At 34.2% G+C, this 23,403-nt stretch overlaps 2 long non-coding RNA genes across 2 annotated transcripts; both read left to right on the top strand.

The window, feature by feature from the left end:
* On the top strand, positions 1-527 carry LOC134250589 (uncharacterized). Its single transcript, XR_009988527.1, has 2 exons — positions 1-277; positions 486-527. It is a non-coding gene; the product is annotated as an uncharacterized LOC134250589 (long non-coding RNA).
* A 6,124-nt stretch (positions 528-6,651) lies between these two features.
* On the top strand, positions 6,652-7,177 carry LOC134250587 (uncharacterized). The gene is made up of 2 exons (XR_009988526.1): positions 6,652-6,927; positions 7,136-7,177. It is a non-coding gene; the product is annotated as an uncharacterized LOC134250587 (long non-coding RNA).
* Positions 7,178-23,403: the final 16,226 nt, after the last annotated feature.

Below are 23,403 nucleotides of genomic sequence, written 5' to 3' on the forward strand. Positions count from 1 at the left end.
TGTAAAGTCTGAAAATATTTATTTTAATAGAATAAGTTCAGCATGTTTTGTTGATAAACGTTCCATATAATATTGGCTATTCATTTTATTTCTAGTGATGTTTAATAGGCTTTTATTATGAAGAAGTTTAAAATTATTTTACGAGATAAACTTTTGTTGTTGTTTACAACTTTAATTAGAGGTAACATAGGTATATTGATTTTTGGTTAGGTTGTACAGTATCACTGTGGTCGACGGTGACCTTGACCTGAGTTTATGCATTGAGGCCCTAGTTGGGGTAAGATTTATATGAAAGCATGTTATATATTTATTCATGAGATTATTATGAGTGTAATATGTTATAAATCTTTATAATGAAAAGGTCAACTGTCTGTCATATTTTGTAAAATTATTTTTATTCATTTTTTAGTAATGCATCATTACATTCATGTGAATTTACATTTGTGAGTAATTTCATGTTTTTTTCTTATTTTTCATTTGTACAGCACACTGTCATTACTGCCAATATCATTACCATTATCATAATTTGTAATATCATTGATATTCATAATTAATAATCTTATAAAAAGAACAAATCTGGTTATCACAAATGGCGTCGTGGACAGGATAAATTAATGGTTAACTCGGATTATATGGCAGTGTGATGTGCATAATTTAGGTCTCCACTATCAACATGCGAGTTAATGGTTCAGTGACGATATGATGTGAAGAGCTGTTTCGGACCACTAGACCAACGTAAGATTTATTCGGTAGGACATTTTCAGTGTATTATTTATCACCATGTCGGAAGAAGAATTAAAAACCAAATTGACATTTCAAACTATGAAGACTGAAAAATTAGAACATGAACTAATAAAAGCAAACACCATTATTGAAAAATTAAATGCCGATGTACATAACATGAGTTTCGCTAAATCAGAAGAACATAAAACTGTTTTCATAGCAAGGGAGAAGAAAATACCAAAACTGTGTGGACGACCTATAAGTGTTAATGACCCAGACATATGCGAGTGGATTCATGATGTAAAACAACACTTAAAAACAATTGAACCATTAGATGCCAAACTTGATTTCATTTACGACAACATTGGTGGACAATGTAAGGACGAAATACGCTTACGACCAGAGAACGAAAGGGATTCTCCAGAAAAAATATTTAACATTATACGTTCAGTGTTTACTAATTACCAAACTATTGCAGCACTACAACAACAGTTTTACCAGCGCAACCAAGAACAGGGTGAAACTCTACAAAAGTACTCACTGGCATTGATGAAGCTTATGAAGAAGATCCACAACAAGGATTCAAGTGTGATTACCGATAAGGACACAATGTTGAAAGAAAAATTCGTTGATGGAATTCGGGATGACAGTCTGAGAAGAGAGATGAGACGTTACTTACATCAGTTCAAGGATATAAACTTTCCTAAATTTAGAGAGACAGTGATTGACTGGTCGGAAGATTATAGAAGTCGTAATCTACCACAACAGTGTTCATCAGAAGGAGCCAAAGTACAGTTAGTTGATTCGTTAGAAGACATAAAGAAGTTACTACTGAAGCAACAACAGCAACTGGACAGACACAACAGAGAATTGCAGACGCTAACAGAAAAGTTCAATTCTACCGCAAGATGTGCAGAACCCAAACAGCCTAAGAGACAGATTGACAATGTTAAGAAAAACTATGTGACATGTTTCAAGTGCAGTGGCAAGGGTCATAAAGCAAATCAATGTCCATCTGTTTTCCCATCAGAAGCTAGGAAAAGCAACTCCAAGCAAGATGTTAATAAACAGGGGGAATAACAACTTCTGTAGTGAAGAGTCGAACTGCAGGAGTGGAAATTGAAGACTCGCAAACAGATATTTGTGACAGAGTTTTTGACAAAGGAATTGGACCTTGTCCCGTTAAGTCAGTGAAAATTGAAAACCAAGATACAATGTGTTTGTTAGACACTGGTTCTCAAATTTCAACAGTGACAGAAACATTTTTTAGAAGTCTACTTGATAATAAGCCAAAACTTCATGATGTTACTTCTTGGATGAAGGTGACTGGAGCTAACAACCTACCTATTCCATACCTTGGATATGCGGAAGTTGAGATTAGCATCCCAAGTATAGTCACAATTCCAAATGTTGGTGTATTGGTTGTGAGGGATCCCGATGACGATTTTGGTCGAGAACGGAAGAGCCGAGTACCAGGAGTCCTTGGAAGTAATTTCTTCAAACTTCTGAAAACTCATTTGGAGTCCGTGTCTGATACCAAAGATAAACTTTTGTGTGACGCATGGAATGTTGTGTTATCCATGTATCAAATGACATCAGAAGTTAACAGGCTTAGTTTTGCCAAAGTTGGACGAATTCCAGTAAAAGTACCAGCTGAATCCATGGTGACTGTGATGTGTACTACACGACAAAGCCGAGGATGTTCGAATGTACTAGTACAGGCAATTCAAAGTCCTCATGGAAATTTACCACGCAATGTGATGGTGATAGACTCTTATTCAGAGACTTCAAATGGAAGAGTGCCAGTACGAGTGATAAATTTAGGGACTGAAGATGTGTGGTTAAATCCTAAGACGAGGATAGGGACAGTTCAAGAAGCAGAAATAGCAGATTCCTTACATAATTCTGTTCAAGTGACAGTGAAGGATAATGAAATTCAAGTCCAAATTGATGGAGAGACAGAAATAGATTCAGATATTACCGAAGATGGAAATGGAAAGATCAAACTACACGGACATGACTTTGATATAGATACCACTCTTAGTAGTGAACAACAGCGAAAACTTGCACACTTATTGCAGAAACATAAAGCAGCATTTTGCAAAGATGAAGACGACTTAGGATTTACAGCCACGGTAAAGCACCGCATAGAACTGACTGATAACAAACCCATCGCTGTTCCACATAGACGGGTACCACCCCACATGATGCAAGAGGTGAAACAGCTCATTCAGAAGTTCCTTGATCAGCAAGTAATTAGACCAAGTACTAGTCCATACGGAGCTGCAGCTGTATTGGTTCGGAAAAAGGATAAATCACTTCGTTTATGTGTAGACTTTCGTCTTCTTAACCAAAAGACAGTAAAGGATGCTTTTCCCTTACCGAGAATTGAAGAGTCATTGGATGCTTTATGTGGATCAAAGTATTACAGCACCATTGATTTAGCGCAAGGTTACTATCAAGTCGCATTAGATGATGAGTCGATACCAAAGACCGCATTCCGTATAGGATCCGGAGGATTGTACGAATACCTTAGAATGCCTATGGTTTGTGTAACAGTCCAGGAACTTTTCAACGTTTGATGGAAGCATGTCTTGGAGACAAGAATTTTGAGTTTCTACTGATATACTTAGATGATATTTTGGTCTACTCATCAACTTTTGAACAACACCTAGAAAGACTTGATTTTGTATTTTCAAGACTGACCAAACACGGTTTGAAAATTAATCCAAAGAAGTGCCATTTCTTCAAACAAGAAGTCAAGTATTTGGGACATAAAATTTCCAGTAAAGGCATTGAAACTGATCCCAGCAAAATATCTGCCATCACTTCTTGGACTAAACCAAAATCTGAGAAGGAATTGCGTTCATTCTTAGGATTATGTTCGTACTACCGAAAATTTGTGAAGAACTTTAGTAAAATAGCTGCCCCATTACATGCTATCCTTACCAAACAGGAGAAGAAAACCAAGCGAACAAGGATAAAAACGGTAGATGGTTCATTTTGTGTGAGATGGAATGAAGACTGTGATCATGCATTTATGAAGTTGAAAGAAGCACTTACGACAACTCCTATCTTGGGATACCCGGACTTCAAGAGACAGTTCATCTTGGAAATTGATGCAAGTTATGACGGGTTAGGCGCAGTGCTATCACAAGATCAGGATAAAGGGCGTGTTGTCATAGCATACGCCTCAAGAAGTCTTCGTCCAACAGAGAGAAATATGTCTAACTACAGTTCTATGAAGCTTGAACTACTTAGTTTGAAATGGGCTATAACAGAAAAATTTAGAGACTATCTGTTAGGAGGAAAATTCGTTGTTTACACAGACAACAATCCGTTAAGCCATTTTAAGACTGCTAAGTTAGGATCCGTAGAAATGAGGTGGGCTGCTCAACTGGCGCAATTTGACTTTGAGATCATGTTCAGATCAGGACGTTCAAATAGGAATGCTGACGCACTTAGTCGAAAAACTGTTCATGCAGAATCCATTACAACGCAGGAAATGTCAGTGGCATGGTGTGCAGATAAAACAGAACATGTATACTCAGAAGAAATTCTTACCGATTTGGTGAAAAGTACAACATTAACTGATGTTCAGAGCCTGCAGTCTAAGGAAAAATCAAAAGATAATTCTGAGTTTACAGCAACTAAGATGTTTCCAGAATTTTCCAAGGAAGAGCTTGCAAAATTACAATTGGAAGACATTTCGTTGGCTGCTGTTTTATCGTGGTTAAAGAAAGGACATAAACCAACATTGAGATTAATTGGGAAGGAACCACCCAATGCACGAAAACTACTGCATAAATGGGACAAACTAGTTCTCAAAGATAGTGTTCTGTACAAGAAATGTCAAGACTCAGAGGGAGAATTTTTACAGTTAATACTTCCAGAATCCTTGAAATATCAAGTATTGGACTCTCTGCATAATTATTCTGGTCATCAAGGAATTGAGAGAACTTTCGCACTTGTGAAAAGGAGATGTTTTTGGCCAGGTATGTATTCCGACATTCAACATTGGATCAAGAAATGTGAGCGCTGTATGATTGCCAAAGCTCCTATACCAACTGTTAGACCGCCAATTGGAAGTTTGATAGCTCATAAGCCATTGGAAATTGTCGCCATAGATTTTACTCTCCTCGAGAAATCTAGTGATGGAAAAGAAAATGTGCTTATCATAACAGATGTGTTTACAAAGTTTACACAAGCTATAGTGACCCCAAACCAAAAGGCAGTTACAGTGGCAAAGGTATTGGTGAAAGACTGGTTTTTCAAATTCGGCATACCTCATCGTATTCATTCTGATAGAGGAAGGAATTTCGAAAGTGATGTAGTCAAGGAATTGTGCAAGATATATAACATTCAAAAGTCAAGGACGACTCCCTATCACGCCATTGGGAATGGACAATGTGAGCGATATAATCGTACGTTGCATGACAGATTAAAAACTTTACCACCCGAGAAGAAAAAGCGATGGCCTGATTATTTAGCTGAGATGACATACATCTACAATGCAACTCCACATGCGTCTACAGGTTTGTCGCCATACTATTTAATGTTCGGACGAAACCCACGTTTACCGATAGACTTGCTTTTAAATTCAGAGGAGAATCAGGAAGGTGTGGATGACTGGATTCTAGAGCATAACAAGAAAATGCAGGATATGATGAAGTTAGCTTCAGATAACATAGAGAAAAATGCTGAGAATAGAAGAGATCGTTATAATGCTAACGCACATAAAAAACCTATTCCAGTAGGATCCATAGTGTTACTGAAGAATCACATTTTGGGCAGAAACAAGATTCAAGACCATTGGAACTCAACTCCATGCAAAATACTTGAAAAACGTGAAAATAACATATACAGTACAGTTGTTAGATGGTTCAGGAGAAAAGAAAACAGTTACCAGAACAGAACTGTTAAATACAGGAGAGTTTTCTGATTTCCTGAAGAAAGTCGATGCTGTGGACAACACCGAAAAAGATGAGGGAAGTGGATGGTCAACTCTCTATCCTCAACCTATGGAGAAAATTTCAGCTCAGAAAGATTCCAAGGATAAAGAAACACAATCAGACATACCAGCAGACCGGTTACAGCCAGATGTGAATGGTGATGATTCTTCAGTAGGAATTCGTAGTGAAAAATGTGAATCTAGTGAAAAATGTGAATCTAGTGAAAAATGTGATTCAATTGAAAAATGTGATTCAAGTGAAAAATGTGAATTCAATACAAATACTGGAAACTCCGTACATTCAGAGGATGCAAGAGAAAAAGCAGGGAAGCAGATCATTGAGAACTACCGCAGGAAAACATTCAAATCCGAACAAGTTGCCACAATCCGTTTTAGAATCGCAAGAAATTTTTGTGTAAATATGATTTGAATCAGACATTTTGTAATATTTTTGAAAATTAGTGTATAGTTTTCTTTTGAAAAATATTTTTGTGTGTGTATATTTTTCAATTTTTTGCTGTGGAAAGCAAAAATACTTAGCAGGGAAGAATGTGATGTGGTGATTTTCACAATAGAGTTATCTCTCTTTGTTTTCATACACTGTTTGTCATTGAGGGTAATTTCCACATCTATTTTTAGTAACAGAAATTCTGTAAGCTGAAGTATTTAAGATTTTCATTTAAAATAATTTTTGTCATTGTCATTTTTCTAATAATGATGGAAAATACACATAAGTTTTTATTTAAATGTATTGTTTAATATTTTGATAATTTCAACATCACTTCCTGTGATCACGTGACTTCATAGTTTATGATTTTGCACGAAATGTTTCGCGCTATGAAGGCTGTGTGTTTAACTGTAACATTGTTGAAGCTGAATTATATCTCTAGCTAGGTGTACCAACTGTAAGTTTACATTTTTTAATATAGCTTTGCTCATGATAGTAAAGTATGTTTTGGTAGGTTATTTTAATATTTGTAAAGTCTAAAAATATTTATTTTAATAGAATAAGTTCAGCATGTTTTGTTGATAAACGTTCCATATAATATTGGCTATTCATTTTATTTCTAGTGATGTTTAATAGGCTTTTATTATGAAGAAGTTTAAAATTATTTTACGAGATAAACTTTTGTTGTTGTTTACAACTTTAATTAGAGGTAACATAGGTATATTGATTTTTGGTTAGGTTGTACAGTATCACTGTGGTCGACGGTGACCTTGACCTGAGTTTATGCATTGAGGCCCTAGTTGGGGTAAGATTTATATGAAAGCATGTTATATATTTATTCATGAGATTATTATGAGTGTAATATGTTATAAATCTTTATAATGAAAAGGTCAACTGTCTGTCATATTTTGTAAAATTATTTTTATTCATTTTTTAGTAATGCATCATTACATTCATGTGAATTTACATTTGTGAGTAATGTCATGTTTTTTTCTTATTTTTCATTTGTACAGCACACTGTCATTACTGCCAATATCATTACCATTATCATAATTTGTAATATCATTGATATTCATAATTAATAAACTTATAAAAAGAACAAATCTGGTTATCACAATTTCATTTTTGATTCAGAGAGAAGACTTTATCGGTCGTAGAAATGGTCAATTCTTTAGAAGAGGAACCTCCTGCCCGCCCGTTACATCTGGTTGGATCCTCCATTCAAGGGGACATCACTTCTACCACAACCAGATCTATCCCTGTCGGGGGAACAGCAAAGATCTTATCCCCTGGAGGCATGAGGCTCCCTAAGGGTGCCCCCTTTGGAGCCCCTCCTGTTAAAGACCAGTTCTGTGACGAGTTAGCAGAGGAAACGGCAGAAAAGAGTTCTTTTTAGAAGACATTTTCTTCTTGTGAATCAGCTCATTCATTTAGCAGGAAAAAAAGTTTTCTGTGATACCTGTATTATTATGGAGTTTTAATTTGAATATTCTTTGCACCTAGCTGTTATTTAATTAAAATGGCTACGATTGAAATTTGGGTATATGACGTATTTAAATGAATGCACAATTCATTGCATTCTAATTATGTCCCTCTTAGAAGAAGGGGGCATATTGCTTTGCTGCTGTCTGTTGGTCGGTCTGTCGGTCCACTTAGTTTCCGTTCATTTTCTTCACAACCATTGCACTTATTGAATTGAAATTCGGTATGCAGATATATCACATGAATATCTAGGTCAAGTTTTATTTTTGGTACGATTGTGCCATTTTGGATAGAGTTATGCCCTTGGACTTAGAAAAATTTCATTTATTTGCAGTTCCTGTTCATTTTCTTCGCAGAGATTGCATGTTCTGAAAAGAAATTTAGTATACAGATTAATCAGATTTCAGTTTCTATTCATTTTCCTACCAGAGGTTGCACATACTGAAATGAAATTTAGTTTATTGATTCATCAGATGAATATCTATGTCGAGTTCTGTTTTGCATTTGATTTCGTCATTTTTGACAGAGTTATGCCCTTTTGGAATTTGAAAAAAATCAATTTTTTTTGGGGGGGGGGGGCATAAGTGTTTTACAAACATCTCTAGTTTGTCAGAGGATTTTTGTATGCAGTGGTAATGTAAAAGATTTTTTGTTTCCGAATTAATCTTTCAGATTAATAGAAGCATATGAACCCTCTATCAGATGATAATACCAGTAATGTGTCAACATTAAAACTTCAACAAACTGTTGATTAGATATATGTGATATACAGTGCTGTAAACATTTCTTGCATTTATGAATGTAAATAACTATCACATAAAAACAAAGTTTCATAATAAATAGGTGATCCACAAATCATTTACTTCTAGAAAGTTTTAGTACCATATTTTTATTTACATGCTTAAAAGCACACTGTTATTTATAGAAAAAATATGGAGTAATGTACATCCTGATATTTATGGTAATAAATGCATTTAATATTTAATTTTGAAGTAATTTGATAAATAAAAAAACCCACATTCTATATCAAATCCAGGTAATTTTGCTTACACAACAGACACATTGTGGTGGATTGCAGAAAGTTAAAACAAAGAGCCCCTGTTTCAGGCTTACAACATGTAACCCACAAACTATAAGGCCTCAGCAAAGAACTAAAGAAATTGTCCGTTTTGGTGAAGCTCTTGACATTTACCTAATTAAGTTGATTGCAAAGATAGTAAATAAGAAAAGAAAAGCATGTGAAAAATTAATGGCAGTTTTTAAAAACCTTCTCAAGACCCAAGGGGGAGGAAAGTTGAAACTTGTGTGGAAGCATCCTAATAGGCAGAGAAGATTCAAATTTGTACAGATCGTGACCATGGATGAAGGATGTGGCAGCTGTTGCATTAATGGATGGTCCAAGTTTTATGTATACAGTACATAGAAGTATACGTATATAGGAAAAATCTTTTTCTCAAGAACAGCATAGCCATGATTGTTCAAATTTATTTGGAAGCATTCTAAGGGAGTTTTAGATTCAAATTTGTTCAAATCAAAACCTCCAGAGGTTGTGACACTCACAATGGATTATCAAAGATTTACTTAGGAATATAAAGGAAGATTAAAAATCTTAAGAGCAGTAAATCCATGGTTAGCTATATTTTATTTTTATGGAAGCATTCATAATATCCAACGAAAGTTATACAAACGAACAAACTTTGAATATTTTAAGAAATCTTTTTAACAGGAAACTATACCGTAAATCTGGATTAACGTTGATTTATTTTTGCAAATTATTTTGGTCAAAAAGCTGTTGATTAATTTTTACGCTTCAAAATTCTGTGAATTGTCACTGGCGCTAAAGATAAGAATCATTTATAAGATTTTCATATCAGTTTATGTTTGAAATTGGTATGCACTGTTAGAATACCACCAATATACTTGCAATGTGGCAAGAAATTGCAGAGTCTCTCCGAAACAATTGTGCAGATAATAAATGTGTTTGTGAAACACTGGTGCCCCCTTATGGCAACATAGCAAAGGTTAAGCTTTCTCAAATGCAGATCAAATATGTTGGTATTAAAAAACAGGCCTTTTCACGAGAAATACAAAACACTAGCACAACCTGTTCAAGGGTTATGACCAAGGTTAACATTTTTAAAGGTAGGACAAACTCAAAGGGTCAAGGTTGTTGGTTTCTAAAGAACGGCCTTGTCTCGGAGATTACAGATGGGAAGTATGAAAGCGCTGGCCCTTATCGTTCAAAAGGTATGGCCAAGGTTAAAGCTTGTAAAAAGTAAGTTAACTCAAGGTCAAAGGGTCAAGGTTCTTGATATCCAATGAAAGGTTTTGTTACAAGCATTACATATGTGAAATCTCTAGCCCCTATGTTCAAAAAGTTATGGCCAAGGTCAAATTTTGTAAAAAGTAGGTCAAACGTCTAGGTCAAAGGGCCAAGGTTCTTGATATCAAATGAAAGGTCTTGTCACAAGGATTACATATGTGAAGTATGAAAGCCCTTGTCCTAACTCTTCAAAAATCATTGTCAATGTTTTATTTTTAAAGTAGATCAAACTCCAAGGTTTAAGTCAAAAGGCCAAGGTTCTTGTTTTCCAATAAAAGGACTTCTCACAAGGATTACATATATGTGAAGCATCAAAGCCCTTGCACTTACAATCCAAAAGTAAGAGCCACGGTTAATTGGTTTCTTAAGTGCAAAAATCTCAAAAAAGGTCAAGAGGTCAAGGTTGTTGGTATCCAATGAAAGGTCTTGCCATAAAAATATGTCGGACGATATTGCATATAATGAGGGCATTTTACACACACGGGTAATAAGCTTGTAGTTTCAGTAGTATAAACAGTTTTTTTTTTTAAATGACCAATTAAAAATTTCCAGATTTACGGTAATGATATGCTTTTTCTTGATTTCATATTTGAATTCTCTGACTAACCGTGGCTTTTCGTTGCGGCACCATATCCTACAGACAGTCTTTATATTTCATCTAAATTGGCCATTAAATGCCTTTTCTAAAACCTAATAAAATAGTAACAAATAAGGACAACCATATTAACATACATATGTATACACTGCATCAGCCCTTAACATTCGAGCAAGGATATTTATCATCTCAGACACTATATATTAGGACCATGACATGCTTAGTTTGGAATTAGTAAGGCGTGTCATTCTCGACGTTACCTAATTAGCTTCTGAAACTTACACAGCTTTTCTTCACTGTTGAATAAAATATATGACAGAAATGCTGCAGAATGTCAACGGGTGAGTAAATAGCCAATTAAAAGTTCTCTCACGGCACAAGAGTGGATCATAAGTCGTCTCATTTTTAAATAACAAGCTTATTCCAGAGAAAATTTTTCACACACTGAAAGTCATCATCGCTTCCAAACTGTATGCTTACAGGTGCAATACATTTGAGTTTAATTTCGAATATTTCTACTCCCTTTTCGTTCCAACGCGTTTTTTGTCTGTTATCAATATAAATATCTGAGTATTCAATTTTCCTTGTACCAAATTTCTTTCCGTTTTCAAGTGCCTCTGAGAGGGAAAGATCGGATTCTTCTGGACGTACTCTTGCCTCCCACAATATTTCCACTAGTTTTGGTCTACCGAGGTATACAGCAACATGTAATGCAGTGGGGAGTTCACTGTTATTTCGCTGGAAGACAAACTTTTTGTTATATTCAAGAAGAAGTTCAAGGATATTTTGATAACTGTGTATCACGAGGTAATGGGCAATGCTATTTCTGTACCCGTCCACTTCTATTGATATATCTTTAAGATATTTCTTTTTGCCATCCAGCAAAATTTTAATTACTTTTTCAAATTCATCCTTTCCTGGAAATAAAATACCAAATTGCCAAAATAAGCCATTAAGAAACGTTTCGTTCTTTCTGTACATGTATGACAAGGTTTTAACCGCTCTTGATCCAAATCTGAGTCCTAACAGCGCTGTCTGGAGTACGGAATAACCTTCAGATGTTCTTTCTGCAACATCTTGTCCGAGGTTTTTGAATTTCTGCAACAAAGATAATCGACCGGTGTATGCAGCAAAATGAGCGCATGTCCAGTTGTTTATTGTCTTTGTTTGTTTACTGATTTCTAGAATTATATCTACCATGTCTTCCCAACCATGTGAAACGCAACAATGAAGAGGGGTTTCCTTGTAATATCCATATAAAGGGTAGATTTTCATTGAAGAATAAACAACGTAAATAGGTCATGCAAATCTTTGTGTTTTTTAATGTACTGAAGTATAAACATTACTTTGGTCTCATTTTGGAAACATAACTGGCACAACGACAAAAACTCTGCAAGATTATGGCGTGTAATTGTAAACGGTACAATTTTTTCTTGTTGAATATGATAATAAAGCATATCCAAAGCAAAAAATGGCTTCGAAATTTCCGCTTCTGTTAAAATGATTGATCTAAACATGCATGTATCCTTGAAAAGTTGATAATCTTTCGTATGTTCACAAGTAATACCGACTGTATGTTGATAATTTTGCAAAGGTTCAGAAGAAATGTAATGTGGGCCAAAATATTGCAACAGCTTTTTGCAGACAACTGTATGTGAACAATAAAGATCTTTAAACACTCTGCACAACAAATAAAGAATGGATGCCGTTCTGATAAATATTTTTCGATTAAACAAAACAGAGAGAAAATTGGGATCTTGACTAACAGGGTGCCATAAAATCATGTTACTGATGTTTCTCATATCTTCGTCCTCTACCCCATCACCATCGTCCCCGCGAAGCATTCTCTGTGCTAAATCTTCAAAATGACTTTGTGATATTTTCAAGACGACTTCACCGGGTTTGCATTCATAACTTTGTGTTCGAATTAATTCATTAAATGTCTTCTTACTGCACCTTTTTATGATAATGTCTGGAGCTAGTTGTCCAAATGACACTAAAACAGTTTCTGAAACCGTTTCATGAGAGAAAATGTATTTGTTTGGTGATTTCATATCTGATATATACACATCATTCAAATCATCAATGGCATCAGAAATGTCGATTTTCTGGACGTTTTTAAGTCTCAGTTTTTCAAAGATGCTTTTGAATAATTCAGACCTTATCTCATCTTTTTTAATATTCCCTTCTATGAAAACATAACACAAAACACAATACGAAACCTTGTCATGATATTCAGATTTTGACCTTCGCATCCCCTCTATTGCATGGTACAACTTCTCATCTGGGTGTAAAAAGAAGGAAGGACCGAGTTGATAAAATTCAATTCTAGAAAAGAATTGAAAACATGTCAAGGGGAATCCATAATATGGATCAGCGCTTACTATCTGTTTCCTTTCATAATGATGCAATTTCAATGAATCTTTAAAACAACATTTATCATAATATGCTGCGAATATTTTCTCCTTATCTTGAACTGTGATATTCTTGTCGAGAGAGAGGTCAATTATCGGTTTTCCGTGAAAAAAAAACTTGCATGTCATACTTTTGGGCTTCAACCAATATGTTTCCTCTTAATCCAATCAACGTTAAAACTTGACCTTTTGAAGTACACGCGGATATTGCATCAAGTTTTGTCTTCCATTTATCAATGGCTCCTTTGTCCAAATTTGTCGATCCAATAAAATCATCAAGAAAAACAATATATGGCTCATTAGGATTGATGACTTTGTTCCATTCATCCGGAGAATTTAAAATGGCAGGTTTATAAGGCGGTCTTAAACATTCGTCTGACAACTCAGACATCACTTGATAGGCTGTGGTTGTTTTTCCACTACCTGCTTTTCCTGTCAGAATGAGGATTTTATTTTCGATTAGTTTTTCGATAATTTCATTTAAGACTGACGTCCTAGTGTACACATTTTGCGACTTATGCCTTTGAAGAATGACCGCTGCATTGTCTGAAAAGAACGATCAGAAGAATAAACTCTTTGATATTGTTTCAAAAGTACTAGTAATCCACATAACATTGATAATTTTTTTAATTATGTGCTGCCTACATAAAACGAAGTTAAATCCAAATAATCACTACATGTTTTAAAAATATCACTAGAGAATGGAATGACACAATAGATTCATTGCGAGTTGTAATGGTACAAGAAATGCATAAATGAAATGAAATAGACTTACCCAGCATATTACTTCTTTCACAGGGAAATTTTTCTGTTTTTGCTAGGAAAAGCAGAAAAAAATAGTTAAGAAGAGTATAAAGATATATTTTTGCAAGAGATGTATTATAAGAGGTGGTTCATGTAAACTCAGATCTTTTAGTAAAATTGATATTGAATACCTTTAAAGTCCTCCCAAAATTGACGCTGTTTATCAATAATGTCTAAAAATTCCTTTTCCTGTTCTGGGTCCATCGTGTCCATTTTAATAAGTTTAGCTGCAGTCGTATAATTCATGCACACTGTTGGTGAACATGACTGTAGCTCACAGATAATAACTGTCATGTCTTTCCAGATCTGATGAAATTCTGTATCGGCGAGTGCAACTCGGGTTGCATGTCCACAATAGGTATTTCGTATTTCTCTGATGCGATCAATGTTGGCAGAGAGGGACCGGTCTGATGGATCTGGATGTTTACCCCATCCATTCTTGTGGGGAGGTATCCCTGATATATTTCGTAACAAAATGTACAACAAAGATAGATCAAATTCTTTATATGTTCCCAAGTATTGCCCTGAACGGGGATAAAGTAAATTTCTTTGGTCTTTGTTGATATTCGGTATTAAAGTAGCCACGAAGTTTCTGAGGAAATGAGGGAATTGGATTTCAGTTATAAAGGTTCTGAGAAGGTCCCTTAATAGGTCTGTGCATGGATCCAACAACAACCTAGACAGACGGACGGCGTTGGTTGTCTCTTTTGTTGATTTGTATTTACTGCAAGCCATTTAAATCTTCACTTGAAAAGAGAAATCGTTAGTTATAGACAAAGTAGCAAAGAATGTTAATTGATATTTCTCTGTACAGATCAATGTCAATATAAATACATTATTTATTAGTATTACATAGGAACTAGTATAAACGTAATAAAATTTTTAATGACATTAACCAGTGGAAAGATAAAAAAGTTCATAATATTAAATTTTATATTGATAAAAGCGATACAAAGAGTAAGAGCCACTTTGGGCCTTATTTGGCCCTGAGAATTTCTGAAAAATCAAAACTGCTCAGTTTAGGTTGCAAATGCAGTATTATTCACTTGAATTGGGGCTTTGGTGACCATGTATCTATTAATTTTGATGAAGTTTCTAACCTCGTCCATGCATTATGACGTCATAAAATGCGTCATTTTCCTCATATTTTGTAAATTCCTTTGAAAATGACCTAAAGTTGAAGCATTTTTTTTTCGATATTTCATGTGAAGCACAACCTATGATCCAAAATATGCAAAAACATAATGAAAGCTCTGTTTCTGGAGATCAAAAAACTTATTTTATTTTTAAGATCGTGGGCTGTGCTCATATTTCAGTTCTTTGCTGAAGGTATTCAAATAAGCGTTTTTATCTGGATTCTCAAAACGAAATCTTATGATAGAAAATGAAAGCACCAAGTGTCTACTTGATTTCGATATAATTATAAAATGGGAAAGAGGGTGATAGTTAAATAATTGATATAAGTACAGGGCCATTTTATGCTCTTGCTCCTAAATCATGTAAATTATTTGAATAATTTATTGGCTAAATAATGTTAGTAACCGAGTAAGGTAGGTTAGACATATTCCTTCTTTCAGACATGCACAAACGTTCTCATAAGGAAAAATTTCATTTTCGGCTGTATTAATATTGTTGACATATTTTGCATGTTATACACTACACTAATCCGGAGAAATAATTCACATGCAATCATTTTCTACTCTTCCACAGATGTTACTGCAGTTGCACATGTCAATGTGATGTCATCTCGCATAAATGACGCAGTTTGTACACAGTGAGAGGCTGATCAAGTCATATTTTGCACAATGACTAATGTCTTCTCAAATTAAATATTATATACAATTAAATTAAAGTCCGTTAACTTAGACGCGATGTCTATTTTAGTATTTTATTTTTAAACTGTCTGTACATTCTCCAGACAAGTGATACTGTCGTGTGTTTGTATGCAGATTCATTGAAAAATTAATTGAAAGGTCCTAATAAATCGATTTATTGCAAGGGCATACCCTCAATGTATCTTGTCAAGTTTTAACACATATACTCAAGGAACATTCAATATTTGAAAAGTGCTGCGAACCTCGTGAAATCTTGCAAATAAATCTATTATAGCTATATTTAATGTAGTTGACCAGCAAAATATTCAACTTGCAGTCCAACAAATTAAATTTTAGCAATTAAAAAAGGGAATCTATATAGGTTATAATTTAAACTAAGATTTTCAACTTGGTTATGCTCTTGCAATATTGGAATTTATAGATGACCTCTAAACTGCAAGTATAATTTCTAAAATCATGTGACGTCGACATCACGTGACAAGTCTAAATAAAAAATCTAAATGTCCCCAACATGTAGATTTAAACCACATTACATTTTCTTTATATCAGTGAAGTCCTAAAAAGAATCTTAAAAAATCGCCGATATTTCCATTTGTAACCTTAACTGTGCTGCAAATACACTGACCACGTAGGCTCTCTACTGATAGGGTGATTTTATGCAGTTAGGGTGATCTATCCTTATAAGTAAAATTTATCAAATATGTAATTTTTAGTTAATTTTACGTTTTGTAAAAGATTAAGATATTTTAAGGATTAAATAAGACAAAAAATAAGTAATTGAATTCATTATTTTCATAATTTTCCAAAGAAAAGTAAAGAGCAGTGATTTCTGCTCACAAATTGTCCAGTGTCTTTGAACATTTTTTTTCCTGCAGGTACCCTATGTTAAGAATGAATAAAAAAATCTCAATATGCACACCTCTATATGATTTCTATTTTTCAAAAGTAAAAAAAGGAGTTTCTGTTAGTGTTAAGCGTTTTCTTAACGGAGTCTCATTAGGGGACATTAAAAAAAATAAAATGATAACTATTGTACATAGAATAAGACAAAGTACAGAAAATCTGAATCCCTTTTTTATTTGTAATTCCTTGTAACAATTTCTTTTGAATTTTTTAAATGAGGTCAAAGGAAAATCAAATATATAGAACTGTTTTCTCTCACCGTTTCAGCATTTTAATTTTCTCTTACAAATGTTTTAAATTAAGTAATGCAATAATAATTGTCATTTACCTTCAAGAATAGTTTTCCAACCTAATATTAGTAGACTACGACTCATTTCGAAATTTCTGTGAAAACGCACAGTTAGTATCCTTAAACAGATTAAATGTTTTGTATATTAAAAATTTGGCATTTGATTGACGCATTTAATTGTTCACGTATATAAACAATAAAACTTGAATATAATTCGTCGGTCTATATACAACTGAAGACAATTCTTCGGTCTATCGACAAATTAACAAACCCTTTAAATCTTGCTTATCAAGATAAAATTAATGTCCTAATTAGAATAACATACCAAGAGTCCCCTGGAACTTATTGGTACCGTATTCCTTTGTTGTTCCACGATTCAGAATTTAAATTAAATAATCAAAAACTGTGGTGAAGGTCAGATGTTTTACTAAGATACATGTTCTCCTCTTTCAATATTCAATTTTTTTAATGTTCTAAGTCCGCAATGTAAACAACATACATGTATAATTTAATAAACTGCGTTTTCTGTTAATTTTGCGAGCTCAACCAGTTAGATTAATGGTCTTTAATGAAGGTTCAAGCTCGAGGAGAACCTGTATGTTTTTTGTTAAGAATCTTCTTATAAAATGAAAATGACTGCATTTAGTAACACGTTTAATAGCATGACAGAAATTATACAGACATATAAATTAAAATACGGTTTCAGCATTTTTCTATCTTTTATATATAAACATATGTATCTAAGAGAACAATATGCAAAAGTTTAATTTAAAAATATACGAATAAATGACCTAGAAGGATGAGGACATGATCCAAAAAATAATATAAGCCTTAGGCCGGAATTAAGAATATCTTTGTTTCCCCTTACCTGACCTCAAATTCTCAGATTGGGTCGGTAGGTAGGTAAACAATTTTATTTTCTGACAGCAGCTTCGAAAATACATACTTTAATTTAATGGAAAATTACATGTACCTTTATAAAAAGGAAAAGTACAAAAGAAAGCGATTTGTGAACAAAATGCTAAGTATCATACATATGATACATAAAAGCAAAATTCATGATTGATTAATTCACAAATGTTATTTAGCTGAACTTGTTGAACATCTCACGCCAGAGTACATTCATATAAATCGTGTAAAATAAGACAAGATTCTCAAATACGCAAAGACCGGAAAATCCGAATATAGTTTTTCAAACCTTCCATCAGCCTCCAGTGCTTATATAGACAATCAATGTACTTTTTTGAAGACCATGAGATTTGCAGTGGTTCTAGAGCATTTTGCTTTAGAGTTAAGAAGTGGCTAATTGTAAGTCGCAGGCTCAAATCTCAATGAGGAACGTTGAAAACGGTCCTTCAAAAGAGATTCATAAAAACTTATGTCCAGTGTCGCAGAAGATGCTGGCACATAAAAGATCCTCTCTGCTTAATGGCAAAAATGTGCTGAGTATGTCTAAATTTGGAGCAGTAGGGAAATGTTCAAATGTCGTCCCAACAAATCCCAAAGGATTAAAAGCAAAGAAACAACCAATCTGCAAAGGCCTTACTAAAGAAAATTACACTGGACGTCCCAGGAAGCTGAATCATGACTATTTGGAAAGAGTATGTAAACAATGTTATTAAAATGAACCAAAGGGAATCTACAAAAGATAAAAATGCGATACAGAATGTCATACTCACGAACATTAACCCGTAAATAAAGGCATAAAAAAAAGACAATTGAATTATCAGGTTGAATAATATATGCAGACATATTTACAGGAACTCCTATGGTTTCATATAATGGTATGTATATAATTATATACCGGTATATTTATAGTAAACATAGGAACAAAGATGAACTGGTTTATTAGACCAAATCAAATTAAATAAAATGCAGTGAAATTGAATGATGTGTTCACTACGTGGCCCCTCATCTGCTCATGAGGTGGGCCTTATCTTGTATTACATACCTTAAATTCAACAGACAGGTTTGTCCCTTTCGAAAATTTATTCACTCACATGGAGACGAGACGCTAAGACACTTCCGAAGCACTCTTACATGTAATTATTCATAGTAAATTTTATTATCGAATTGTTTCAAGAGTGAAGAATTCTTATTAGCTAAAGGCATACGACTGAGGCGTCCCCGTTGTTTTTGTAAAGAACTAATTCTCTGTAATTACATCTTGGCGGCCCCGTGGGGATCCGGGTTTGAAGAGGTCCTCAGTACCCCCTTGCTTGTCGTAAAAGGCGACTAAATGGGGCGGTCCTTCGAACGTGACTGTATAAACCGAGGCCCCGTGTCACAGCAGGTGTGGCACGATAAAGATCCCTCCCTGCTCAAAGGCCGTAAGTGCCGAGCATAGACCTAAATTTGCAGCCCTTCACCGGCAAAGGTGACGTCTCCATATCAGTGAAATATTCTGGAGAAGGACGATAAACAGCATACAATCAATACATCTTGGCGCCATTTTGTTTCCAACAAATTCTTGAAAATCACAGTAGAACAATGTCGGCCCTTCTGATAAAAAAACTGATTTTGATGAAATTGTATTTTATAAAACTTGGTTAACAATAACAAAAATATTTCGATCATCTTATTTTAAAAATCTTTTCAGTCGGCGTGATTTAATTGGGTCGGTTGCGTTATGGGAAACAAAGGAATATTTATTTTGGCCTTACATGTATATAAATTATCATTGATATAATGAGGAAAGCCTTACATATCAATGTCATATACTTCACAAATATATTCAAACTTTTAAAAAGGATTATTTATATTTCATTTTTTTTTCTGGAGGAAACAGTTCACATCGTGATAGTCGCCATTGCTTCCAATGTCAACACATCGAAGTTTAATGTCTGTAACTTTTTTTTTTCTCCATAAATCACATCAATCAATTTTTCTGTTGCAAAATCTCGTTCCACTATGGAGCGTTTCCAACAATAGTCCCTTGAACGCACTCCTGCCTCCAACAGTTCTAACACTTAAGCTTCCGTCTACCAAGGTATACAGCAAGGTGTAATGTTGTGGGCAGCTCACTGTTATAACGTTGAAGGACAAAAACTTTGCTAGATTCAAAAAGATGATCAAGAATATTACGATACATATGGATCACTAAATAATGAGCTACACCGTTTCCAAACTCATCAATTTCAATAAGAAGGTAATCGATGACATAAATGGTTTTGTGATCTTTAGTAGAATATGGATAACTTTATCAAATTCATCTTCTCCTGGAAATGTAAAACGGAGTAACAATAACAAATCATCAAGGTGGATATTTAATATGTATTTTCCCGATCTGTTTCTCAATTCAGGAATCACCCCAGACCCATACCGCAGTGTTGTCTGGAGTACAGACTATCCTTCAGTTGTTCTCTTCATTACATCCTGTCCAAGATTCATAAACTTCTGCAAGAAGGACGCCCGGCCGGCGTATGCAGCAAGATGAGCGCATGTCCAGTCGTTTGAAGTCCTTGTCGGTTTTTTGTCGTTAGAATTATTTCTATATTGTTCTCCCATCCATGTAACAAACACATATGAAGTGGGCTTACGTTTTGACTTTTTTTATAACGGGTTTGTAATAATGAAAGATTTTCAAATACGGGCATCGGGACGTAAAGTAGGTCATGCAAGTTTTGGTGTGTTTTTGTGTAATTAAGGATAGATTAAACTGTGTTTTCACCTTTATTATGAAAAAGACAACCAGAAAAGGTATTGACAAGGCAGTAACGTGAAATTAAAAAAGGTTATCCCTGTTGAGAAAATGTATCAAGTTCATCGAAAGAAGAATTTAGAATGGATAATTGTTCCTTGTTTAAAACAATCGACACGGTATAACTCGACTTTTTGCAAGACCTTTTTTTGTCCTTTATATGTCTTTACCTTTGCAAGGATTCAGAAGTACGAAAGTATTGACCATATAACTGTAGCATCTTCTTCACCAGAGCATTATTCGTGTATAAATAATCATGGAATTCCTCGCACAGAAAGGAAAGAATAGACGCAAATCTAAGGGAGGTATTGCCAATTAGTAATTTGGATAAAAACTCTGGATTCTGTCAAACATGATGCTGAAAATCGATACCCTCTGCAAAATCGTCACTACGTAACATTATTTGTGCCAAGTCTTCAAAGTGACTTTGTGGTATTTTCAGGTCGACTTCACAATGTTTGGAGTAATAGTTTTCTGTACGAAAATAATTCATTAAATGTTTTATTATTGCACCTTTTTATTATTATATCAGGGGCTTACTGTCCGAATGGCACAACAACGGTCTCTAAAACTGTATCATATGAAAATTAAAGAAGTAAGAAGGACCAAGATGATATGCAGATATTATCTTGCATCTTTTATTATAATGCAAGTCTTTAAAAGAACAATTTGCTGAAACTTTTTATCCGTATCTTGAATATGTGAAATTTTGTTCCAAGGAGAAGCCAATTATTGCGGTTTTGCAAAGAAGAATACCTTCTCTCTCAAATTTTTCTACTGCGCCTAGAATGTACCTTATTGATCCTATCAGTCATAAAACATGGCCATTTGTAGATCATGCTGAAATTGCAAGAAATTTTTACTTACAAGCAAAAGCTTTTCTATCCAAATTTGTGGATCTGATAAAATCATCTTGCTCCACTCGTCGGGGAAATTCATACAGCTATATGAATTGAAGTGGTTCTAAACACTTGTCTGGCAGCTCAAGCATCACTTGGTAAGTCATCTTTGTTTTTCCACTTAATGTTTTTTTTTTGCCAGTATCACAACTTGATTTTCTTTAGGTTTTTGTCTTAAATTGTGCATATAAAATATTTTTTACAGAACAGAAATTCATTCTGATTGCGAAAAAAGAAACATTCTTGGCAAGATCGAAAATGTCGGACATCGAAACTGAATACATACATACATAAATCGATTTGGCAAATATCAGAGCAAATTGCTATAGTCTATAATTCGTATTGTGATCGTATTGGTTTTTTTTTCGTAATTATTTCGTGCGTTTTTTTACTGCAAGTATTTATAGTATACCCGGTATAAAAACCACATATCAACAGTTTAGGAAAATAATGTTAAATTGTATGTCAATAAAAGATGAAGAATGAATCAATACTGAACATATAAAATCCATATTGAGCACACAAACTTGTACAATGTTAAAAATCTCGTCATTGAAGGTTAAGGGCGTAGTACCTTGAAATGGGAGATTGGTCTGCTTACCCATGTTTTCAGATACTATAATTTGAACGCATTGACAAGAAAATTAATGTTTTATTAAAAAATTAAAAAAAAAAAGTTAGGATATCAACGTTCGTTTTTTTTTAAGAATTGACGTTCATTTCATTTTTAATATTTCTTCAGTGTTTAGACCTGAGACATGACTAACATTTCTTTTTTTAAATTCCGAAGTCAACTGTTTATTTCTTTTACCTCCAACAAAATCTAAATATCAAGTTTATTTTGGAGAAAACATTTCACATCATGGAAGTCATCATCACTTCCAAATTCAACGCTCACTTTGGCAATACATGTGAGTTTTATATTATGTATTTCTTCTCCTTTTTCGTTCCAGCACAATTTTCTTCTGTCATCATCTATCCATATTGGAGAGTACTCAAGTTTTCTGTTTGAAAAATTTTTCCCGCTGTCTAGCGTCTTTTCAAGAGAGAGATCGGATTCTTGTGATCGTACGCTTGCTTTCCACAATGCCGACACTAGTTTTGGTCTACCAAGATAGATAGCAACGTGTAATGTTGTTGGGAGCTCACTGTTATTTCGTATGTAGATAAACGTTTTGTTATATTCAAGAAAAACAGAAAGAATATCTATATAATTGTGCATCACTAAGTAATGTCCGATACCGTTTTCGCACTTATCAATTTTATTTAGCAAGTCACTTGTTATATTGTTTGTTTTTTTCTTTAGTAAAATATGTATCACTTTTTCAAATTCCTCTCTTCCAGGAAACAAGACATTGCATGTTTCTAAAATACTAAGAATAAAGGTTCGATTTCTTACGTATGACCAATCTTTAACAACTCCTGACCCATATCTAAGTCCAAGCAATACGGTTTGGAAAACAGAGTATCCTTCAGCTGTTTTTTCAGTACTATCCTGTCCCAGATTGAGAAATTTCTGTAGTAAGGATGACCGTCCCGTATGTGCAGCAATGTTAGCACATGTCCAGTTGTTTGTTGTCTTTTTCGGTGTTTGGATTTCTAAAATAATATCTACAATGTCTTCCCAACCATGTAAAACACAAAAATGAAGTGGTGCTTCTGTAGCAATTTTACATAAATCAATCTTACTAACACCGAAAAATTCGCAATCATCAAGGGAGTCCAGAATGTCGTATAATTTATGTGTTTTGATGTACTGAACAAAAATCATCACCCGTGCTTTATTTCTGAAATTAAACACCAAATTTGACAAAATTTTTGAAAGATGGTCAACTGGAAGCACAAACTGTGGCGTACATTTCCTTGTAGAAACAAGAATTTGATCATTCAGAGGGATATCAGGAACGGATAACCGTGTCTCTGTTGACGCAACCGGTGTGTTATTGTTCGATATTTCACAAGACATTCTTATTTTACCTGAAGTTTGTTCACACATTTGTGATGATTCAGAAGTAATATGATGAGGACCATAATACT

Source organism: Saccostrea cucullata, unplaced genomic scaffold (genome assembly GCF_032062105.1).
Source record: "Saccostrea cucullata isolate Sc308-1 unplaced genomic scaffold, CSIRO_AGI_Scuc_v1 ctg2002, whole genome shotgun sequence".
NCBI classification, from domain to species: domain Eukaryota; kingdom Metazoa; phylum Mollusca; class Bivalvia; order Ostreida; family Ostreidae; genus Saccostrea; species Saccostrea cuccullata.